At 44.7% G+C, this 19293-nt stretch overlaps 1 protein-coding gene and 1 long non-coding RNA gene across 9 annotated transcripts in view; one reads left to right on the forward strand and one right to left on the reverse strand.

Annotated features, from left to right (window-relative positions):
* Nucleotides 1–19293, forward strand: part of TENM4 (teneurin transmembrane protein 4) — a 1485534-nt gene that overhangs the window by 726712 nt on the left and 739529 nt on the right. The window lies entirely within an intron of this gene.
* On the reverse strand, nt 1049–17503 carry LOC143818598 (uncharacterized). Its single transcript, XR_013224631.1, has 3 exons — nt 17419–17503; nt 17043–17204; nt 1049–1230 (listed from the first exon to the last, which is right to left on the reverse strand). It is a non-coding gene; the product is annotated as an uncharacterized LOC143818598 (long non-coding RNA).

A 19293-nucleotide genomic window follows, 5' to 3' on the forward strand; every position in this document is an offset into this window, starting at 1 on the left:
TCACCACACCAGTGACATCGATGCTGACATCACCACACCAGTGACATCAATGCTGACATCACCACACCAGTGACATCAATGCTGACATCACCACACCAGTGACATCAATGCCGACATCACCACACCAGTGACATTAATGCTAACATCACCACACCAGTGACATCAATGCCGACATCACCACACCAGTGACATCAATGCCGACATCACCACACCAGTGACATCAATGCTAACATCACCACACCAGTGACACCAATACTGACATCACCACACCAGTGACATCAATGCCGACATCACCACACCAGTGACATTAATGCTAACATCACCACACCAGTGACATCAATGCCGACATCACCACACCAGTGACACCAATACTGACATCACCACACCAGTGACATCAATGCTGACATCACCACACCAGTGACATCAATGCTGACATCACCACACCAGTGACATCAATGCTGACATCACCACACCAGTGACACCAATGCTGACATCACCACACCAGTGACACCAATGCTGACATCACCACACCAGTGACATCAATACTGACATCACCACACCAGTGACATCAATGCTGACATCACCACACCAGTGACACCAATGCTGACATCACCACACCAGTGACACCAATGCTGACATCACCACACCAGTGACATTAATGCTGACATCACCACACCAGTGACATCAATGCCAACATCACCACACCAGTGACATCAATGCTGACATCATCACACCAGTGACAGTAATGCTGATGTCATTTAAGGGGTTGGCTCACCAAAACATCCTCTTGTAGAATGCAGGCGCTGCAAAGATTAGTTGATTTTCTAGTGGTCCCACTCCAGCATCGCAAATAAACTGTTGATTTTGGAAAGTCAAAGCCAGAAAGACATTTCTCCAAAGGGGAACAACCTCTGTGATGCACATATGCCACAGTTGTGAATTTGAACAACAGGGATTATCTTCTTAAATCAACTGTATTAAAGGGTTTGTCCAAGACTACAGTATTGATTACCTCTCCTTATGATCTGTGATAGCATCAGTTTGACACCTTGGATCCCCACCGATCAACTGATTGCAGGTCCCAAGGCCAAAGGGAGGTGAAAGACCACAGCGCCACATACTGTGCAGTGGCCATTCTCAGGTACTGCAGCTCAGCTTACATTGAATTCATTGAGATAATTGGGGGTGCCTGTTGTTGATTCCCCACCAATGTGATATTGCTGACCTATCCTAAGGATAGCAAGTAGAAGATAACAATACATTCTTAAAGGAAAACAACATCTTAACTATTGAGATAATATGCGCCACTTTTGCACGGTAACCTTATAAATAAGTGGGATTGGTGAGACTGACTAAACCAGGAAAATAACAAAGAACTCTCCCAGGAGGAGAATGCAAAGCTCTCTGGTCACCTCCGTTGAAAAGTAAAAGTGGATACTTTTTATAGAGTTTGATCCTGACTGGTGAAATGATGTTTGAAAACCTGTTGTGAATTTGCTTTTTGCTCCCTCTAGTGGTTACTAGTTTTTTGACTCTGGTTTTTCTGTCATTCCTTTTATCCGCACCTGGGTCGTTAGTTAGGGGTGTTGCTATATAAGCTCCCTGGACCTTCAGTTCAATGCCTGGCAACGTAGTTATCAGAGCTAGTCTGCTGTGCTCTTGTCTACTGATCCTGGTTCCAGTTATATCAGCTAAGTCTGCCTTTTGCTTTTTGCTATTTGTTTTGGTTTTGTATTTTTGTCCAGCTTGTTCCAAATCTATATCCTGACCTTTGCTGGAAGCTCTAGGGGGCTGGTGTTCTCCCCCCGGACCGTTAGACGGTTCGGGGGTTCTTGAATTTCCAGTGTGGATTTTGATAGGGTTTTTGTTGACCATATAAGTTACCTTTCTTTATTCTGCTATCAGCAAGCGGGCCTCTCTGTGCTAAACCTGGTTCATTTCTGTGTTTGTCATTTCCTCTTACCTCACCGTCATTATTTGTGGGGGGCTTCTATCCAGCTTTGGGGTCCCCTTCTCTGGAGGCAAGAAAGGTCTTTGTTTTCCTCTACTAGGGGTAGCTAGATTCTCCGGCTGGCGCGTGTCATCTAGAATCAACGTAGGAATGATCCCCGGCTACTTCTAGTGTTGGCGTTAGGAGTAGATATATGGTCAACCCAGTTACCACTGCCCTATGAGCTGGATTTTTGTATTCTGCAGACTTCCACGTTCCTCTGAGACCCTCGCCATTGGGGTCATAACAGTTTGCCAGGCCAGTATTAAATGTTTAATGCATTGCAGAAGAGGGATTATAAGAAAGAAGATTCTGAGTTTTTTTTTTTTTTTTCTTCTTCCCCTTTACCTCAGAGTGGCTATGCTTGCTGCAGACATGAATGTCCAGACCTTGATTACAAGTGTGGACCAGCTGGCTACTCGTGTGCAGGGCATACAAGACTATGTTATCAGAAATCCTAGGTCAGAACCTAAAATACCGATTCCTGAACTGTTTTCCGGAGACAGGTTTAAGTTTAGGAATTTCGTGAATAATTGTAAATTGTTTTTGTCCCTGAGACCCTGTTCATCTGGAGATTCTGCTCAGCAAGTAAAAATTGTTATTTCGTTCTTACGGGGCGACCCTCAGGATTGGGCTTTTTCGCTGGCGCCAGGAGATCCGGCATTGGCTGATCTTGATGCGTTTTTTCTGGCGCTCGGTTTACTTTATGAGGAACCCAATCTTGAGATTCAGGCAGAAAAGGCCTTGCTGGCTATGTCTCAGGGGCAGGACGAGGCTGAAGTGTATTGCCAAAAATTTCGGAAATGGTCCGTGCTGACACATTGGAACGAGTGTGCACTGGCCGCTCATCCTGATCGCCCTGGTGGTCGTGGTGAGGGTTCGGTGACCCCTCACTAAGGGGGGGGTACTGTTGTGAATTTGCTTTTTGCTCCCTCTAGTGGTTACTAGTTTTTTGACTCTGGTTTTTCTGTCATTCCTTTTATCCGCACCTGGGTCGTTAGTTAGGGGTGTTGCTATATAAGCTCCCTGGACCTTCAGTTCAATGCCTGGCAACGTAGTTATCAGAGCTAGTCTGCTGTGCTCTTGTCTACTGATCCTGGTTCCAGTTATATCAGCTAAGTCTGCCTTTTGCTTTTTGCTATTTGTTTTGGTTTTGTATTTTTGTCCAGCTTGTTCCAAATCTATATCCTGACCTTTGCTGGAAGCTCTAGGGGGCTGGTGTTCTCCCCCCGGACCGTTAGACGGTTCGGGGGTTCTTGAATTTCCAGTGTGGATTTTGATAGGGTTTTTGTTGACCATATAAGTTACCTTTCTCTATTCTGCTATCAGCAAGCGGGCCTCTCTGTGCTAAACCTGGTTCATTTCTGTGTTTGTCATTTCCTCTTACCTCACCGTCATTATTTGTGGGGGGCTTCTATCCAGCTTTGGGGTCCCCTTCTCTGGAGGCAAGAAAGGTCTTTGTTTTCCTCTACTAGGGGTAGCTAGATTCTCCGGCTGGCGCGTGTCATCTAGAATCAACGTAGGAATGATCCCCGGCTACTTCTAGTGTTGGCGTTAGGAGTAGATATATGGTCAACCCAGTTACCACTGCCCTATGAGCTGGATTTTTGTATTCTGCAGACTTCCACGTTCCTCTGAGACCCTCGCCATTGGGGTCATAACAAAAACCATCGTTCTCGGCAGCACTTCATCTTGTGTAATCAGGATATATGCTGCCGAGAACAATGACATTCCATTGCGCACAGGACGATTGTATTAGCGAATGTTGTATTCTAGAGGTGAGCGGATACATTTGCAGCATCCTGGTGCCGCGGACATGCCACTATTTTGCGGATGGGTCCTGCAAACTTCATCCCATTTGCCGGCATCTGCAGGTCCACTTTTGAATAGTTGACCCGGTGAAAAGTTGTATGTGTGTCACACTGCAACGATAACTAAGAAACTGTTGTCAGGTTCAAGGTAGTTCTCGGGGCTCCCACCCAACAGCCACAAAGTACTGATCTGTCCGCTAGACCAGGGTCCTGGTCAATCAATTTACTCCTCTCCGTTCTGTGCACATCGGAAGTGAGGTCGGTCTGTCTAGACAGAATATTAAGCGAGCACCGATCGGCAAACATCTGATTGACCGGGTGGTGGTCAAGCAAAGTAAACACACCCTAATAATTGCATCAAAGTTGGCCACATCGGGATCGGCTCAAGAAGGTTGGATTTCAATATGCCTCATCATTTGTTCTGAAGAAAGAAGATATTCCCTCCAAAAAAAAAACACTGATGGACCACTCATGGATGCTACGCCACAAACCCCAACCTCCATGACAAGGATCGCAGACTCCGAACCCTCATGACTCATAGTCAATCCGATAACTTACATTTCCGACCAATCATTGCCAAGCCAAGTCATCATTACAGGAGACATGATTGAAGTTCGGTGGCTTTACTTCTTCATGGTATGGGTCATCTCGTCCTGTGCACCCCGAATACCCAAAAATGACTCAGGTGGCTTTCATTTGCTTCCACGCATTCATGACGGATGTTCTTTCCACGCTTACTGCCAGACTCTTATATCATTACAGGGAAAAGTAGAACGTGAAAACTTTTTAGATTAAAGAGTTTGTCAAAGTTGAGGCACCTTACGTTACAGATGCTTGTTAGTATACTCGGATATAAAAGAGAAAATGTGTCTCAGCACGACACCTTTTTATAGTGCGAGCAAAAATATATTGTGACAATCGCTGCTCATCATCGGTGAATGTGCTCCCTAGGATGCAAGATCTGCCATATCCCGTAAATAACTCCGAAACAGCCAGAGCGGCGCAGAGAGTAAAACGCAGAGGCAGAACCTTGTCATTCATCTGTTAGTAGTATTAGGACATTGTGGCCTGGTCTTCATCGTCTTCATATCTGTATCATAGCGACAGACAAATATCTGCGCCCATGAATCCTCCATTACTGGCAAATGTAATGACACTGGAGGATAATAATAGAACAGAGTGAGTTCCACTCCAGCTGTCGTCTCATCTGTTCTAACAGGGCAGTGGATGGAGAAAATCTTCGTTTTTTTCATCAGTTCTGTGCTTGTCTTGGTTCTTAATCTGTGTATTCCTAGCAAGTGCTACTTAAAACTCAGCAAAATATAATTAATGGACATCTGCTAATTATGAAAAAATGGAACAACCTAGAAGAAAACAGAATATGATACATTTGAAACCGTGATGAAAATTCCTTAAAGTGAGCTTGTCAGCAGGAGTTTGCTAAGTAAACTACAGGCATTGTCAGGTTGGCAGTGTTGAACTGATTAAAATAATACCTAGGGGGAAGAAATCTGTCTTGTGGTTCTTGTTCGGGATTATAGACACAGTCTTATCTTCCTGCTCTAAGCCAGAGAAATCAAGAAGAGACCTACCCATAGGTCTCCTGAAGCACAAACATGTTCCTCATCATAGAGACAGAGAAAGAGATACAGAGAGAGAGAGACAGATACACAGAGAGAGACAGACAGACAGTGCTTCGGGGCAGCCTGTGGGCAGGTCTTTCCTTGGTTTCTCTGGCTTAGAGCAGGAAGATAAGACTCTGCCTACAGTCTCGCCCCAGAGCACCTGCATATCATTAACTGCAAACTTCTAACATTGATTGCACAAGAACCACAAGACGGATTTCTTCACCCCAGGTATCATTTTAATCAGTATAACAGCGGCAACACAACAATGCCTGTAGTTTACTGAGCAAAATCCTGCTGACAGGTTCCATTTAAATTTCACTCCAGATTATATTGCATCCCTATGATGAGCGAGTATACTCGTTGCTTGGGTTTTCCCAAGCACTCTTGGGTAGTCTCCAAGTATTTGTGCTTGGAGATTTAGTTTTCCTTGCCGCAGCTGCATGATTTACAGCTCCTAGACAGCTTGATTACATGTGGGGATTCCCTAGCAACCAGGCAACCCCCAGGAGCAATTTGGCCTCTGTGGGAGTTCGGCTTCTGTGGGAGTTCGGCCTCAGTGGGTTTTTGGCCTCAGTGGGAGTTTGGCCTTTGTGCGAGTTTTTGGCCTCTGTGCGAGTTTTTGGCCTCTGTGGGAGTTTTTGGCCTCTGTGAGAGTTCGGCCTCTGTGGTAGTTTGGCCTCAGTGGTAGTTTGGCCTCAGTGGGAGTTTGGCCTCTTTGGCAGTTTGGCCTCTTTGGCAGTTTGACCTCTGTGGGAGTTTGGCCTCTCTTGCACACCTCCACTCCACACCTTTCCTTGTATTTATACCATACAGTTAGCACGGTCGGCGCTGATTTCTATATACAATCGCGCCACTGACAGATTTCCCTTAATTTTTCTCTCTTCCTTGAATTTATAGGAATGATATTTTTCCTTACACTTTGTTATTTGATACATTGGACGTCTCACAGTATTTGATGTCTCGCTGCCTCTTAGACTTTAGTAACCCCGTCTAACCTTTCACCAAAATCCATCTAGATCCAGCAGTTTGATAATGTATTACCGGGGGCACTTACTTACTGCGGGCATTTCTTCCTCCCGTGTTTATAACCATTTGCATTATGCAATAAAACAAAATATCAAACATCATTAAAAGTTAATTGTAGCTGTAATAATTGTTTTTTAACGACTGTCTTTATGGATGGAGCATTACGCCTGAACAGTTGCCTGAGCGCCCTATCTACTATCGATTTTGTGATATACCTTCCAGATAGGCAGGAACTGACTAAGACCATAATGTTTACGACTTCTGGTCATCTTATTCCCCAGAGTTTAGGACAATCTTCTTAGCCCGGAGATCAAATCTTACAGCGGAAAAATACAAGAAAAGACTATTTTTTTCCTTAAAGGAAAACCGCTCTCAGAAGCACCCGCATATTATTAGATACAGAACTCTCCTAGTGTTAGATCCTTATGACCATCTGATAATCCAGAATATTCAGAAATATAGATAAAATAGTAAGGAACAAGATCCCATTGGCGGGAGCTTTCAGGAGGTAACCCATCACCTGCAATAGCAATGCGGGGAGCCAATGGAAGCTGGAACGCGCAAGCATCGGCGTACGTTCCATTTAAATGCTTTGACGAAAATATCTGCTATTTAGTTTAGCCAAACTCTGCCACGGGTGAAGAGGTTTCGCCACACTCTGCCACAGGTGAAGAGGTTTCGCCACACTCTGCCACAGGTGAAGAGGTTTCGCCACACTCTGCCACGGGCGAAGAGGTTTCCCCACACTCTGCCACGGGCGAAGAGGTTTCGCCACACTCTGCCACGGGCGAAGAGGTTTCGCCACACTCTGCCACGGGCGAAGAGGTTTCGCCACACTCTGCCACAGGCGAAGAGGTTTCGCCACACTCTGCCACGGGCGAAGAGGTTTCGCCACACTCTGCCACGGGCGAAGAGGTTTCGCCACACTCTGCCACGGGCGAAGAGGTTTCGCCACACTCTGCCACGGGCGAAGAGGTTTCGCCACACTCTGCCACAGGTGAAGAGGTTTCGCCACACTCTGCCACAGGTGAAGAGGTTTTGCCACACTCTGCCACAGGTGAAGAGGTTTCGCCACACTGTGCCACAGGTGAAGAGGTTTTGTGTTATGGTCTGGTGATGTAGGAGCGACATGCGACTAGCTCTGAGCAGGTGGTAACTATACAGACCGCAGTTCCTGATCTTAGCACAGACACTAGCAGTAGCCGTGGGATGTTCCTGTCACTCCCTGGACACCTCGTCACAGCCGGAGAACTAGCTACCCCTAAAGGTAGAAACAGGAAAGCTATCTTGCCTCAGAGAAAATCCTCAAAGGATAGGACAGCCCCCCACAAATAATGACTGTGAGATGAGAAGGAAATGACATACATAGTATGAAACAAGATTTAGCAAAGGAGGCCACTTCTAGCTAGATAGAATTAGTACAGGACAGAACACTGTGCGGTCAGTAATAAAAACTAGAAAAAGTCCACCGCAGAGAAATGCAAAAATCTCCACACCTGACTAAAGGTGTGGAGGGCAAACTCTGCTGCCCAGAGCTTCCAGCTTAGCTGAAAAGGTTCATACTGATAAGCTGGACAAATGAGCAAAACATAGAAAGTGCTGAACAACAAAGTCCACAACAAGTGAACTGCAAAAGGACAAGCAAGGACTTAGCTTTGCTGAACAGGTCAGAGTGTCAGGGAAATCCAAAGAGCAGTGACTCCAGGCTGGAACAATTGACAACTGGCATTGAATGAGGGAACAGGCCAGACTAGTATAGCCGAGCCAGAAAGACGATCAGTGAAAACAGCTGTTGATGCTAAATCCCAGAAGCAGCCATACCACTCAAAACCACAGGAGGGAGCCCAAGAACAGAATTCACAAAAATGCCACTTACAACCACCGGATGGAGCCCAAGAGCGGAATTCACAACAGTACCCCCCCTTGAGGAGGGGTCACCGAACCCTCACCAGAGCCCCCAGGCCGATCAGGACGAGCCAAATGAAAAGCACGAACCAAATCGGCGGCATGGACATCGGAGGCAACCACCCAAGAATTATCCTCTTGGCCATAACCCTTCCACTTGACAAGATACTGAAGCCTCTGCCTCGAAAAACGAGAATCCAAAATTTTCTCAACCACATATTCCAACTCCCCCTCAACCAATACCGGGGCAGGAGGATCAACAGATGGAACAACGGGTACCACATATCTGCGCAACAAAGATCTATGGAAAACATTGTGGATGGCAAAAGAGGCTGGAAGGGCCAAACGAAAAGACACTGGATTGATAATCTCAGAAATCTTATAAGGACCAATAAACCGAGGCTTGAACTTAGGGGAAGAAACCTTCATAGGAACATGACGAGAGGATAACCAGACCAAATCCCCCATACGAAGCCGAGGACCAACACACCGATGGCGGTTAGCAAAACGCTGAGCCTTTTCCTGAGACAACGTCAAATTGTCTACCACATGAGTCCAAATCTGCTGTAACCTGTCCATCACGGAATCTACACCAGAACAATCAGAAGGCTCAACCTGCCCTGAAGAAAAACGAGGATGGAAACCAAAATTACAAAAGAAAGGCGAAAAAAAAGTAGCCGAACTGGCCCGATTATTAAGGGCAAACTCGGCCAACGGCAAGAAAGCCACCCAATCATCCTGATCAGCAGACACAAAGCATCTCAAATAGGTTTCCAAGGTTTGATTAGTTCGCTCAGTTTGGCCATTTGTCTGAGGATGGAACGCCGAAGAAAAAGACAAATTAATGCCCATCTTAGCACAAAAGGCCCGCCAAAACCTGGAAACAAACTGGGAACCTCTGTCAGACACAATATTCTCTGGAATGCCATGCAAACGAAGCACATGCTGGAAAAATAGTGGAACCAAATCAGAGGAGGAAGGTAATTTAGGCAAAGGCACCAAATGGACCATTTTAGAGAACCAGTCACAAACCACCCAGATAACAGACATCCTCTGGGACACAGGAAGGTCCGAAATAAAATCCATGGAAATATGCGTCCAAGGCCTCTCCGGGACAGGCAAAAGCAACCCACTAGCGCGGGAACAGCAAGGCTTAGCCCGGGCACAAGTCCCACAGGACTGCACAAAAGAACGCACATCCCGCGACAAGGAAGGCCACCAAAAGGACCTAGCAACCAAATCTCTGGTACCAAAAATCCCAGGATGACCGGCCAACACAGAACAATGGACCTCAGAAATTACCTTACTTGTCCATCTATCAGGAACAAACAGCTTCCCCACAGGACAGCGGTCAGGTTTATCAGCCTGAAATTCCTGAAGCGCCTGCCGCAAATCAGGGGAGATGGCAGACAGAATCACCCCTTCCCTAAGAATGCCAACTGGCTCAAGGACTCCAGGAGAATCAGGCAAAAAACTCCTAGAGAGGGCATCCGCCTTAACATTCTTAGATCCCGGAAGATATGACACCACAAAGTCAAAACGGGAGAAAAACAGGGACCACTGAGCCTGTCTAGGGTTCAGCCGCTTGGCCGACTCGAGGTAAATCAGATTCTTATGATCGGTCAAGACCACAATGCGGTGCTTGGCTCCCTCAAGCCAATGTCGCCACTCCTCAAATGCCCACTTCATAGCCAACAACTCCCGATTGCCGACATCATAATTGCGTTCCGCAGGCGAAAACTTTCGGGAAAAGAAGGCACATGGCTTCATCAAGGAACCATCAGAATTCCTCTGTGACAAAACGGCCCCTGCCCCAATCTCAGAAGCGTCAACCTCAACCTGAAAAGGAAGAGAAACATCCGGCTGACGCAAGACAGGGGCAGAAGTAAATCGGCATTTAAGCTCCTGAAAGGCCTCAACAGCCTCAGAGAACCAATTTGTCACATCAGCGCCTTTCTTTGTCAAATCGGTCAGGGGTTTAACCACACTAGAGAAGTTGGCAATGAAACGGCGATAAAAATTAGCAACGCCCAAAAATTTCTGAAGGCTCTTCACAGATGTGGGTCAAATCCAGTCATGAATGGCCTGGACCTTAACAGGATCCATTTCTATAGATGAAGGAGAAAAAATAAACCCCAAAAAAGAGACCTTCTGAACTCCAAATAGGCACTTAGACCCCTTCACAAATAGAGCATTATCACGAAGGATCTGGAATACCATCCTGACCTGCTTCACATGAGACTCCCAATCATTGGAAAAAATCAAAATATCATCCAAATACACAATCAAGAATTTATCAAGATAATTGCGGAAAATATCATGCATTAAGGACTGAAATACAGAAGGAGCATTAGAAAGCCCGAAAGGCATCACCAGGTATTCAAAATGGCCTTCGGGCGTATTAAATGCAGTTTTCCATTCGTCACCCTGTTTAATACGAACAAGATTATATGCCCCTCGAAGGTCAATCTTGGTAAACCAACTAGCCCCCTTAATCCTAGCAAACAAATCAGAGAGCAAAGGTAAAGGGTATTGGAATTTGACCGTGATTTTATTAAGAAGGCGATAATCAATACAGGGTCTCAAGGAGCCATCCTTCTTGGCAACAAAAAAGAATCCCACTCCCAATGGTGACGAAGACGGCCGAATATGCCCCTTCTCTAAAGACTCCTTGACATAGCTCCGCATAGCGGCATGCTCTGGCACAGACAGGTTGAAAAGTCGGCCCTTAGGGAACTTAGAGCCTGGAATCAAGTCAATAGCACAATCACAGTCCCTATGCGGAGGAAGGGAACTGGACTTGGGCTCATCGAATACATCCTGGAAATCTGACAAAAATTCAGGAACATCAGAAGAGGGGGAAGAGGAAATTGACATCAAAGGAACGTCACTATGTACCCCTTGACAACCCCAACTAGTCACAGACATCGATTTCCAATCCAGCACAGGATTGTGCACCTGTAACCATGGAAAACCCAGTACAACAACATCATGTAAATTATGCAACACCAGAAAACGGCAATCATCCTGATGTGCTGGAGCCATGCACATAGTCAGCTGAGTCCAATACTGAGGTTTATTCTTGGCCAACGGTGTAGCATCAATACCCCTCAAGGGAATAGGACTCTGCAAAGGCTGCAAAGAAAAGCCACAGCGCCTGGCGAATTCTAAGTCCATTAAATTCAGAGCAGCGCCTGAATCCACAAATGCCATGACAGAAAAAGATGACAATGAGCAAATCAGGGTCACAGACAGGAGAAACCTAGGCTGTACAGTACTAATGGTAACAGATCTAGCGACCCTCTTAATACGCTTAGGGCAATCAGAAATAGCATGAGCAGAATCACCACAGTAATAACACAGCCCATTCTGACGTCTGTATCCCCTCTGTTCCGCTCTAGTCAGAATCCTATCACATTGCATAGGCTCAGGTCTCTGCTCAGAGGACGCTGCCATATGGTGCACCACTTTGCGTTCGCGCAGGTGCCGATCAATCTGAATGGCCAGAGACATAGATTTGCTCAAACCAACAGGCGTGGGGAACCCCACCATAACATCCTTAAGGGCTTCAGAAAGACCCTTTCTGAAAATTGCTGCCAGAGCATCCTCATTCCATTTAGTGAGCACAGACCATTTTCTAAATTTCTGGCAGTATAATTCTGCCGCTTCCTGACCCTGACACAGGGCCAAAAGTGTTTTCTCAGCATGCTCTACAGAGTTAGGTTTGTCATACAATAATCCGAGCGATTGAAAAAATGCATCTACATTAAGCAATGCCGGATCCCCTGACTCAAGGGAGAATGCCCAGTCCTGAGGGTCACCACGCAGCAGATAAATAACTATTTTAACTTGCTGAATGGGGTCACCAGAGGAACGGGGTTTCAGAGCAAAAAACTATTTGCAGTTATTTTTAAAGTTCAAAAACTTAGATCTATCCCCGTAAAACAAATCCGGAGTAGGAATTCTAGGCTCTAAGGCCGGAGTCTGAACAACATAATCTTGGATACTCTGTACTCTTGCAGCAAGCTGATCCACACGAGAAAACAACCCCTGAACATCCATGCCCGCATCCAAATCCTGAATCACCCAGAGATTAAGAGGAAGGAAAAAGACAAAACAGACTAAAGAAAAAAAAATGGCTCAGAACTCTTTTTCTTTTCCTTCTTTTGAGATGCATTCAGCTCATTTTTGGCCAGTTGTACTGTTATGGTCTGGTGATGTAGGAGCGACATGCGACTAGCTCTGAGCAGGTGGTAACTATACAGACCGCAGTTCCTGATCTTAACACAGACACTAGCAGTAGCCGTGAGATGTTCCTGTCACTCCCTGGACACCTCGTCACAGCCGGAGAACTAGCTACCCCTAAAGGTAGAAACAGGAAAGCTATCTTGCCTCAGAGAAAATCCCCAAAGGATAGGACAGCCCCCCACAAATAATGACTGTGAGAGGAGAAGGAAATGACATACGTAATATGAAACAAGATTTAGCAAAGGAGGCCACTACTAGCTAGATAGAATTAGTACAGGACAGAACACTGTGCGGTCAGTAATAAAAACTAGAAAAAGTCCACCGCAGACAAATGCAAAAATCTCCACACCTGACTAAAGGTGTGGAGGGCAAACTCTGCTGCCCAGAGCTTCCAGCTTAGCTGAAAAGGTTCATACTGATAAGCTGGACAAATGGGCTGAAAGAGCTAGAAAGTGCTGAACAACAAAGTCCACAACAAGTGAACTGCAAAAGGACAAGCAAGGACTTAGCTTTGCTGAACAGGTCAGAGTGTCAGGGAAATCCAAAGAGCAGTGACTCCAGGCTGGAACAATTGACAACTGGCATTGAATGAGGGAACAGGCCAGACTAATATAGCGGAGCCAGAAAGACGATCAGTGAAAACAGCTGCTGATGCTAAATCCCAGAAGCAGCCATACCACTCAAAACCACAGGAGGGAGCCCAAGAACAGAATTCACAAAAATGCCACTTACAACCACCGGATGGAGCCCAAGAGCGGAATTCACAACAGTTTTGCCACATTCTGACTCGGGTGAAGAGGTTTAGCCACGCTCTGCTATGGGTGGAGGGGGCCGAACTTCACAAAACCCACTCCATGACAGATATATGCATCTTGAGGTATAAAGGGTTTGTTACATCTTCATATTATTAAAATTCTTAAGTGTTCATAAAAACAAGAACATTTGCAATGTACCACTTGTTAAAAGTCCTCTCTGTTCTAAGAAACAGAGGGATTTTTAATTCTATACTTTACAGCTGCTTGCCAAGGTTATAAGGCAGGACAAGGAGTGCATGATTGCGAGCTGTTCCCCATACAGGCTGAAAGCACAGCTCTGAAGTTTGGCAGATGTCAGAATTTGACCAGCTTAAGTGTAAATAGTAGTTATATTCTTGTACATAGGGGCAGTATTATAGTACTTATATTCTTGTACATAGGAGCAGTATTATAGGAGTTATATTCTTGTACATATGAGCAGTATTATAGCAGTTATATTCTTGTACATAGGGAGCAGTATTATAGTAGTTATATTCTTGTACATAGGGAGCAGTATTATAGTAGTTATATTCTTGTACATAGGGAGCAGTATTATAGTAGTTATATTCTTGTACATAGGGGCAGTATTATAGTAGTTATATTCTTGTACATAGGAGCAGTATTATAGTAGTTATATTCTTGTTCATAGGAGCAGTATTATAGGAGTTATATTCTTGTACATATGAGCAGTATTATAGCAGTTATATTCTTGTACATAGGGAGCAGTATTATAGTAGTTATATTCTTGTACATAGGGGCAGTATTATAGTAGTTATATTCTTGTACATAGGGGCAGTATTATAGTAGTTATATTCTTGTACATAGGGAGAAGTATTACGGTAGATATATTCTTGTATATAGGAGCAGTATTATAGTAGTTATATTCTTGTACATAGGGGCAGTATTATAGTAGTTATATTCTTGTACATAGGAGCAGTATTATAGTAGTTATATTCTTGTACATAGGGGCAGTATTATAGTAGTTATATTCTTGTACATATGGGGCAGTATTATAGTAGTTATATTCTTGTACATAGGGGCAGTATTATAGTAGTTATATTCTTGTACATAGGGGCAGTATTATAGTAGTTATATTCTTGTACATAGGGGGCAGTATTATAGTAGTTATATTCTTGTACATAGGGGCAGTATTATAGTAGTTATATTCTTGTACATAGGGGCAGTATTATAGTAGTTATATTCTTGTACATAGGAGCAGTATTATAGTAGTTATATTCTTGTACATAGGAGCAGTATTATAGTAGTTATATTCTTGTACATAGGGGCAGTATTATAGTAGTTATATTCTTGTACATAGGGGCAGTATTATAGTAGTTATATTCTTGTACATAGGAGCAGTATTATAGTAGTTATATTCTCTGTACATAGGGGCAGTATTATAGTAGTTATATTCTTGTACATAGGGGCAGTATTATAGTAGTTATATTCTTGTACATAGGGGCAGTATTATAGTAGTTATATTCTTGTACATAGGGGCAGTATTATAGTAGTTATATTCCTGTACATAGGGGCAGTATTATAGTAGTTATATTCTTGTACATAGGGGCAGTATTATAGTAGTTATATTCTTGTACATAGGAGGCAGTATTATAGTAGTTATATTCTTGTACATAGGAGGCAGTATTATAGTAGTTATATTCTTGTACATAGGAGCAGTATTATAGTAGTTATATTCTTGTACATAGGGGCAGTATTATAGTAGTTATATTCTTATATATAGTAGCCATACATAGAAGCTCCCTAACCTGCTGTACAGACTGCACTGAACTTGTTTTCAACCTTCCTGGAATACTACCTTACGCATTATTGTGTAAATAACTTTATAGAGTTTTTATCATTTTTTTTTCACGTTCCTATTATTTTCACACTGTATTAAAGGCAGTCAGGAGATTAAAATGCTTTACGAAAACTTCCCGTCACTGCGAGCTGCGGCATTGTTTGATTTTGGTCGTCTTAGCCGAGTGAATGAATTACCGCCGAGCGCGTCTTCGTCCACCCCTGCCGATCACGCAGCACCAAGTTAAAAATAAATGATGTTTTGCTAAGAATGAAACATGAGTCAGTTTTTGAGCAATATGTCTAAACACCCGGCAGGAGATCTATTTTTTCAGGTGCTTTGTTCAGTTTGGGAAGAAGAAAAAAAATATTTGGTAGAGAGAAATAATAGCTATTTACTATTCTCCCATGAACTTCCAACGAGATTTTATTGGACTTGGATCCTTGCTGTGCTATTCATTTTGATATCTTTGTTCGTAGTTATCTTGGTAGTTGCAAATGTTTTGGCGCCCTTGGCAGCTCCGTACACTGCATAGTGGCTATTTTCAGGAACTACAGGTTGGCTCCCATTTCAGTTGAAAATGTAAAAAGAACAGAGAACGCTGCAAAAAAGCCTCTTTCTGTATATTCTATATGACTTTGGCCTGGGTTGCACTAATCTTAAAGGATTATATCCCATTTTTAAAAATGGGTATTTTTGGGTAGGGCTTGCAAATGTGAGCGATTTTGCAATTTACTGCTTATTAAAATTTGCAGGCGTTCTAGAGATATTACCACTTTCTTTTTATTCATAGCTCATTGTCTTGGAGCCTGACCACCACTGCTAGACAGTAAACATGTGCAGTGCTTACAAGCTCTTTTCTATTAAGCTTGTAGACTCTGTTTTGAAGCTCACCAGGATCGCCAGAACCGTTAAATCCTGGCCAGATTCTGTACAGCAGTGGTGGTCGGTCTCCTAGGCAACGAGCTGTAAACGAAAGAAAAGCGTTAATTTCTCAAAAACAGCTGGAAATTTTAATAAGCAATAAATTAGAAAAGTGCTTGCTTTACAAGCTCTAGCAATAATATAATCTATGAAGATGGGAAATAGCCCTTTAAGATGAGTTTGGCCCCACGGTAGTTACATATGTGTTTAGGAATATACTATATACTATTGCCATTCACTGCACAGATGTATACAGTGCTATATACAGCACGTGTTTACTTTATAAAGTGTGCAAAGGGTTAAATGGTCGAATTCTCTCTCTTCAAGGCATTACTGTAGCTGGTGTTGGCTGTCAGTCACAGATGGCTGTCAGTCACAGTGCCACTCCACGCCATGGTAACCGATGTGCCAGCATCCTTAATCATTGATGGAATTTTATAGCCCAATATGTGCCAGATGGACGGGAATATTAAAGTATACAGTATGTGAAACATACCGTATATACACATACAACAGTAAATGAAAACTGTCTCATTTTGCCCTAGCAACAAATCACAGTGCAGCTTTCATTTCTTTTTGCACTTTTAAAAAATGAAAGCTGCGCTATGATTGGTTGGTATGAGCAACAATGACTGGAAAAATAAACCAATCAGAGATCATCTTTCATGTCTTAAACTGCTGTGTTAAAATGAAAGTTGTACTGTGATTGGTTGCTATGGGCAACAAAGTCATTTTTTCTTTTAACGTGTTTTATAAACCTGCACATCTATGTCCATGTATACAAATGTAAACACAGACGCCGCCATTCTCCACAGTATTTGTCAGGCACTCCTTCACATCTCCCGCCATATGTGAGGAGAACATTTTGTTTCCCTCCCCCCCTCCATGTCACCATCTATTTAAAGTGTGGATTGTCACCTTTCCGGCTATTCCTGTGGTAATAAGCAGAGGTGGCGCAGACACTCAGCACAGAGGGCAGGCAATGTCGTCACCACTGCCTAGGCACCTGACATCCCCCATTTCATTTCACCCTACAGCTCCGAGAAATCCGGCCATGCCATAAATCTTCTATTTATTACCCTGCATGAACGAAAGGGAACAAGAAATAGAAATATGATAGAGTTCAATGGGGCTAGATTTATAGAGATCCAATATGGAGAAACTTTTACAGTCTCCGGTCCCTCTACTTTCAGGTGCTCCTGAGCTCATGTCACCGCCATGCTGTCCCCCACATAAACAAGCTTTGTCAATAGCTCTCACTGACAATCTCACAGTCCATGGTCCTAATACTCACGGCCATGGCTCCGTTTCGTCCGTGCTGCTCAGTCTCATACCGGTACTTTTCTCCATCTCTCCTCGTCGCTCCATACTTTACTGCCTCCTTCACCCTCACCGTGCCCACCTGTCATTTCAGAACAACAACTGGCAAACTGTCTCCAACCCCATCGTGCACGACAAACCTGTAATCTGTCACGTTGTCACAGCTTCCTCCACTCTCTGGGCTCGTGCACGGGACCGTATTTTTGGGAACAAGTGCGATCCGACAAAACATCGCATCTCACTTGGACCAATGAGGCCGAGCACACGTCCAATTTTTTCTTCGAACCGAGTCATTACGAGGAAGAAAAAGCACAGGATGCCCAAGTTGCATCCGATTGCGGTTGCAGCGCCCCAGACTCCTGGTCGTTGCAGTACTGTGGCTCCGCCACTATGGGGAGCTATGGTGCGTCCGATGGCACTGAAGGAGTTCATCTGATCAGGTATCACAGACACCAATACATTTCACAGCCGGGCCTCCGGGGGGAGCTAAGGGTTCTATTCATTAGGCCACTCCCCACCATAGTGGGTAAACTGGGGGTCAGGCAGGAAGTTAGATCAGAAAGCTGACTGGGTTGGAACCAGGCAACACCTTGTGGCAGAGGGTGTTGTAGGGGAAGATGCAGTAGGGTCTCTGTCAGGGGTGGGATCCTGACAGAGGCTTGGCAACGAGAACGAACGTAACGGGACCGTGCCTGCTCCGGGTAGCGGCGGTGCCCAAGAAAGGATTAGAAGAGAGATAGATTGTGCTGAGTGAGAAACGGGATCACGCAAAGGAGAAATACCAGTAGGAGTCGTGCTGTAAGACCGAAGCAACATCCTACTGAGGCGCAATACCGGTGGCCGGAACGCCGAGGGAGTAGAACAACATTCAGCTTCAAGCAATACTCCAAACAGCGGCAGGACAGTCGGTCTCAGGCGGGCTGTCTAACTCAAATCACCTATGAAGTCTTGGGAGGCAATTGTGGGAGAGGGGCGTCTCTAGGGTCCCGGAAGAACTCCAGGCCTACCCGTCAAACGGGTGCCGTTCCTACCCGAACCTCAGGGAGGGACGGAGGATTAGCAGAACATCATCTAGTCGAGTTGTGAGGGAACATCAGAAACAGACACAACAGTTGTGGGGTACTTTCCGTAAGCACAGCAGGGAAGGACTACAACACATAGCGCTAGGGGGAAGGCACAGATTTCCTCCTGTGAAGAGAACTCTGGAAGTGTCATTGGACCGGCCGGACTTGCGCAGCCTGGTGAGCCGTATTCTGGATTGAGGACCCAGAGATCTTCAGTAAAGAGGTAAAGAGACTGCAACCTGGTGTCCTCATTATTTATCGCGACCTGCACCCCACAACTGCACCGTTACAACACCACTTATTGCACCGGACGTCCCCCACTGACAGACAGGGCCACGGACCGGGTCTAGCCACCGTGACAACCCCAGGACTGAGATCCCAGAGGCCCGGCTCCGGGTACCCCTCGGCCCTGCGGCGGTGTGGGGGCGCTCCACGGTCATACAAGTCAATGGGTCCATCATAAAAATCTGGCCACACTCGGATGATATCACAGACTAACACAATGGAGAAGATGGAGAGATTTTTTTTCCATCTTCTCATCTGAGAAAATTGTATCACACTCTGCTCAAACTCTGATCAAACACTTTTGATTAGCAAAATCCAACTGATGTTCTCAAATGATAGAAAATATGACCATGTGACCCAAGCCTTAGAAAAATGCGTTGCTTCTTGACCTGCACAGTCACAATTATGCCAAATTATTACACATGGTATCTAATGAGTCAACACTGCTCTGTGTCCTATAGGTCCACCACATTTCTGGTTCCTCCAAAACAACCCCAACA

This window comes from Ranitomeya variabilis, chromosome 3, assembly GCF_051348905.1.
Source record: "Ranitomeya variabilis isolate aRanVar5 chromosome 3, aRanVar5.hap1, whole genome shotgun sequence".
In the NCBI taxonomy this organism is placed as follows: Eukaryota; Metazoa; Chordata; class Amphibia; order Anura; family Dendrobatidae; genus Ranitomeya; species Ranitomeya variabilis.